Genomic DNA, 5952 nt, shown 5'->3' with positions numbered 1-5952 from the left:
AATGTTTAAACATTCTATTATGTTGTCAATGGTGGGAGTCAAATTTTACTGCATCTTAGAGCTTTGTCTACATATTTAAAAACAGTACTTAACCAGTAGAAGCCCTGTTAGGTCAGTTGGAAGAGCATTGGACTCTTGATCTCAGAATTGTGGGTTTGAGCCCTACATTAGGATTTTTTTTTGTTTTGTGGGATATTTTGTCTAGTCTTTGTCACCACATTGGGCAGTAGTTTGTTTTTAGATGCATTCTCTATCCCCTTCGTCATCCATTCCTTATTTAGACCTTTATATTTTCTTTCATTTTCAATATGTACTTTAATGGTTAAACATTCTATTATGTTGTCGATGGTGGTAGTGTTAGAGTAGACAATATTAAATATTGTACTCTTTGCGTGTTCAATTAACTGAATGGTGAGATCCTGGTGAAGAAGTCCCTTTGCAAAGGTATCATTATAACAGAAGCTTCTGATGACAACAATTGACGACACTGAAGCCGTGTTCCATCAGATTGTGTGTCGTCCACTCCGGCACATCATTATTTATTGAAAAGTGGGTGAATACGAAAAGTCTCCTCCCATCAGCCCACAATACATTTGTTTACAACTCAATAAAAACAAGAGAATCTGTTCCCATGGGTATAAATCAGATTAGAGAATAACAATAATCAGCCTGTGCCTCCCCTCTTCCGACAGAGACCGGTACCAGACTTCCTTCAAGATAGCAAATGTAAAAACCCGTTGCCCTTCTTCTGAGAGTGAGACAGATAATACAATTCTATTCATTGAGCCATACTGCTATAACTAAATCCAAAACGGCTAAAATATAAATTGAAACTGAAAAACAATGTTAATAACTTAACATTCCCTCATTTGAGCTCTTGAGAGCTCAACACATTAAAACATTTTTTTCAATGGTTGTGTGGTAAAAATAATTATCCTTAAAACATCCCTTTAGCAGAAGAGGAGATAGTTTAGCAATCATATGACATTAAAAAAAACAATTTGATACATTTAAAAGATGTTTAGTGGAATAAGCATAACATATGTGAGGCTTAACATAAAATGTTGTTCATTAAAAAGTGTCGCAATGTATCGGCAGACGAATATGTGTTCTCTGAAGCCATCTCGTGATGAAGTTCTTTGTTGAATGAAAAAAGTGACGCAATAGTTTTTCTCTTCTTTAAGAATCTGGGGTAGACTACCCAAATTCTTCGATTTGTCACCGGGATTATTCTGCCCGAAAATGTGACTCTTCGTGGAATGATTGCCCAAGAAAAGGCACTTGACTTGATCCGTTGAATGATGTCAAAACGATGTCGAATGATGTCGAAACGGCCGCTCCAGAACCGAACACTGGGTCAGCTGACGTGGCTCCCAGGTCGGAGGTGATAAGATTGATGATCATCAGTTGATGAGATAGCCGGCAGCCTTGTAGACCAGTTGTGGAATTTCGTCTCTCCTTTCAACCTGAGAGCGGAATATGTTTTTAGTCTTCTCATAAACCCACATAAATTTTATTTGGAAGAAAAACCCTGATAGTTTTTGTTAGTTGGGATTAGTAAATGTTATTTGGTTAAGATCCGTAGGTCCTGTCCTGTTGGAACAGGAAAATATCTATTTTTTTTTACATTAAAATAGAGCCCAGCCTTTGATTGAGTTGAATGACATTCGCTCATTCATTAATATAAGACAGAGCTTGTAAATATTTATTTTTCAAATAGGTTTTGTTCAATAATAGGTAATTTTTTCCACGACTAAATTTGTTCTAAATTTGCATAACTTTGCCTTTCACCATCCTGAAAGGAATCATTTTACTAGCATATCATATATTCTCTTCCCAGAATCCCATGACCGGCCGAATCATGATGATCCTGGAAAAAACCCACATATATTCATATTATCTATACTCTTTTGCAAACACTGGGCTCCAAACATTACATTTTTCAAATGTGATTCTGAGATAAAAGATATAATATAATATAATTACCTTCATTCGGCGAATATGCATTATTGTCCTCTTTCCCGCTGCAAGCTTACCTTTCTTCCGCTCTTGTTTTGTTCCCTGTAGAAACTGTGAATTATCCCATTCAAACTCATCCTGTCAATTGGAGTGTAGGCCGATACCCCACAACCTTTTTAATTTTGTTTTTAAGTTTGTTTTTAATTTTCTAACCCACAACCTTTTAATTTTGTATTTAATTTTCTAATTCGTCTACATTGGTTAATTTCTTAAACATAAACTCCCTCATTTTGACAAAGATCCACTGATTTTTTCAAACACGTCAAGATAAAGGGAGGATAAAATAGAGACCTCATAACTCAAAAGACGTCGTAAATAACACAACCCTCTAAATCAGGCTATGAGGTAAACGAAAAAGCTACAAAACACTATAAAAATGAGCACAAGCAGATACAATGTAAGACAGTAATATATGATGACTTTGGGACCATAAAAATAGAGGTAACCATATTAATCTAATTCTCCTAGAGTTAAGCAAACTAAAAATTATTTAAACTGCTAATCAACCTCACCTCTTTTACAGATTAGTGGGGCTCGTAAAAAACACAGCACACCAAATATTTCTGGGATTCATAAATCACAGTGCTGTGAGAGAAAAAAAAAATCTAAAATTAACCATCAAACTCCTAGTTAGTCTTTTACTTGTTACTATTCATTTTATTCTATAATTTATTTTATACTGTAGCTGCAGCTGGACGAAGTCCAGGAAAAAGTTCCTCACGGGGAAAATAAAAGTATATCGTATCATATCATATTAATAAAATTCCCATTGTACCAATTCAGAAACTGATTCTCCCAAAAATATAGGCAAAAATATAGTAGGCTATAGATTGAAATAAATTTTCTCAATCCCTCATTTCAAATTTACATATGTCGTTATCAATTTCCTGAAATATCTTGCTATAGATCACAGTTCCCCACTCAACACATTAAAAATGCCTTGCATATACCCATGTAGCATATCTCTGAACAAGGATCACATCCCATTCCGACCACCAGCTTTCAAAAGTCAATGTTCAGGGCGGGGCTGTGTCAGACAAAGTTCGATGAGAGGAGACATCTGTAATGAGGCTTGTACACAGTCACTGGGCATTGTGGAAGGTGAACATCATGTTTTTTTAGGCACAGGAGGAGAAGACTGTTGCTCTGGGCTTTTGACCTTTGATCTCTGCCACATCCATTCAGACGCTGTCTGCAATGTGGATCCGATGACACATTTTCTTTCTGAGAGCTCACCTGACCAAAAAATGCACACTCGTTGATACAATGCATTAAAAATGCCGGACTGAGGATATGGGATCATAGCAAGACAGTTCACTTCCTGCTTTCGCAAAAATGTTTCGTAAAAAAAACACAGCCTCTTTTTTTTTTTTTTTTTTTTTTTTCTCAATACCCCTTCCAAATAGCTACTAGCAATACTTGCAAATACAACGTATCAGCAGCTGGGGCGCATCCTGTTCGCAGTTTGTAATCAGTGAAGGCCATCAAACCCTCATCTGCCTTGGAACTCAAACATCAGTTTCTGAAATGACACACTCAGAAAAAAAACAAATATTAAAAATCATTATCATTATGTCAATTTCAAAAACATTTATAACTTCTTATTCAACTATCTTACTTCTAGCCACAGCTGTACAGATGTAGGCATAATCATGTCAACTCAACACAGCTCAAACAAAATACCATTATTTTATCATTATTCTTTATTCATTTGTCCCAAAAAGGGAAAGTTAACAAATTAACCATCTTCATCAATCATTAAAGTGTAAAGACTATTGGCTCAGTCACTAAAAAAAAATAATAATAAAAAAATAAAACACTAATTTAATATTCTTCTACAAAAACTCAACAATATCTTTCAAATACTATTACTTAATTTTTATTGTTTATCATTTCTCTCTTACCTAAAAAAGAGAAAAAGTCCCACTACGAGGACACATTATGCTCTAACGCACAGCCCCCTCCTTTTCTTCTAACCTAGAAACGGGGAGGGGGGGGGGGGATCTTAACATTATACATCGCAAAACCTATTTTATCACATTCCCATTAATAAAACAAACGCCACTATCACAACAGTCTCATCTCACACAAAAACAACACCAAACTTAGTTAAAAATATTGAATAAAAACAAACAAAATCACCATATGCACATTTCTCACACACAATAACAATAATAACCCCCACCTTTTAGAAGCTAGGTCACACACTCAAATGCATACGCACACACTCTTTAGTCATTATAAAATAATAAACGGTTTTATTCTATCAATTCGTTGTCTACAAATCTTATGGCATTTAAACCGCAGTCTTGTACGGTGATTTCAATAAACGGGTTAACTTCGAACAAATCACCCGTAAACTGCTCCACAAATGCTGGAGTCATTTTAGCATCAAATTCAGCCACTACATCATTACCAACAAAGAAAATACAAAAGTCTGACGTACCATTTTGTCCAGCGAAAGCTTTTCATACAATCGATCCATAGTTTGGTTTTTCATTTTTCATCGACGCTTTTTTTTTATTTTCTCCGCATGGCTGCGACTCACAAGTCCCGACTATAAACCGGAAGCGCATTCAGGACAAACCATTCTGTATCCGGGTCGAAATCGCCTCCATTTTGTCTGTAGGCTATTTTTTACTTTCGGTTTCAATACAGTGACGTCTCACTTTTAATATAATAGTACAATAGGTTAACACATATGGCCACACAACAGACACACATAAGAATCACGTGACCTCTCGTTTATACACAGCAGTTATCCAATCCCGCTGAGCTAAACTGTTCTCCATATATTGCAAAATTTTTGCAAGGCGCTCATTTTCAAACTAACTTGTCACGCGCTATCGAATTCAACCGTAGAACAAAAGGAATTCATACGGTAATCCTGACCCCAAAACTACAATCGTAGGAGCGCCAAAAAATAAAATAAAATTCACTTAATCTCTCGATTGCAAATACAGTGATACAAAATCCAATCATCGCTGTAATCAACCTGGACCCCTCAATACTGTTCAATTTCAAACAGGCGCTTTTTTAAAAAACATATTACGTGCAAATAGGACGTTCTCACCAAGAGTCATGAGCTATTATGATACTAGTCCTCCAATCGGCCAAAACTGCCAAAAAAGACAGAAGCGCAATACCATAATCTTCGCGATACTTAGTAAAAAGAAAGACTTTTTACGTCATCCGGTAACCCTTTTATTCAATATATATTATGGTCTAAGGATTCTTCGTAGCGTTGACGAAAAACAAAACAAATTAACAAATTAAATACACTACTTCATCCCGTATAAAAAAGCTTCATCTCTACAGGCTGCATTTACGTCACTTCTAAATGCACCACCCCACGACGTGTTTAGTTCAATATCGTAGGAATTATCCCAACTATAACGACATCAAACTACAACTTGTTCACACAGATCTCATTTAAAATTTAGACAATTTGGAAGACGAAAAACCAGTTGCAGCGGACCCAAACAGACAGAACCTCCCTACGTGGATAAAAGTCTCCACTTACCGTACTTTATTTATTTAGGCCTAGAAGTTCCGCTCGTCCGTGAACGCCGCAGCTTGTTCTACGTCAGAATACCACCATCCGTTAGAATTCAACGGAGGTCACCATTCGTTAGAATTCAGCGTCGGGGACACCATTTGTTAGAGTAGACAATATTAAGTATTGTACTCTTTGCGTGTTCAATTAACTGAATGGTGAGATCCTGGTGAAGAAGTCCCTTTGCAAAGGTATCATTATAACAGAAGCTTCTGATGACAACAATTGACGACACTGAAGCCGTGTTCCATCAGATTGTGTGTCGTCCACTCCGGCACATCATTATTTATTGAAAAGTGGGTGAATACGAAAAGTCTCCTCCCATCAGCCCACAATACATTTGTTTACAACTCAATAAAAACAAGAGAATCTGTTCC

At 36.3% G+C, this 5952-nt stretch overlaps 1 long non-coding RNA gene across 1 annotated transcript; it reads right to left on the bottom strand.

Moving 5' to 3' along the window:
- Positions 1-498: 498 nt before the first annotated feature.
- Positions 499-4591, bottom strand: LOC147170378 (uncharacterized). Its single transcript, XR_015095485.1, has 2 exons — positions 4466-4591; positions 499-1466 (listed from the first exon to the last, which is right to left on the bottom strand). It is a non-coding gene; the product is annotated as an uncharacterized LOC147170378 (long non-coding RNA).
- Positions 4592-5952: the final 1361 nt, after the last annotated feature.

The sequence above is a fragment of the Leptonotus elevatus genome, chromosome 7 (genome assembly GCF_054856555.1).
Source record: "Leptonotus elevatus isolate MCC_2025b chromosome 7, RoL_Lele_1.0, whole genome shotgun sequence".
In the NCBI taxonomy this organism is placed as follows: Eukaryota; Metazoa; Chordata; class Actinopteri; order Syngnathiformes; family Syngnathidae; genus Leptonotus; species Leptonotus elevatus.
Note: the sequence above shows the minus strand (reverse complement) of the source record. Positions and strands in the feature narration are given on the sequence as shown.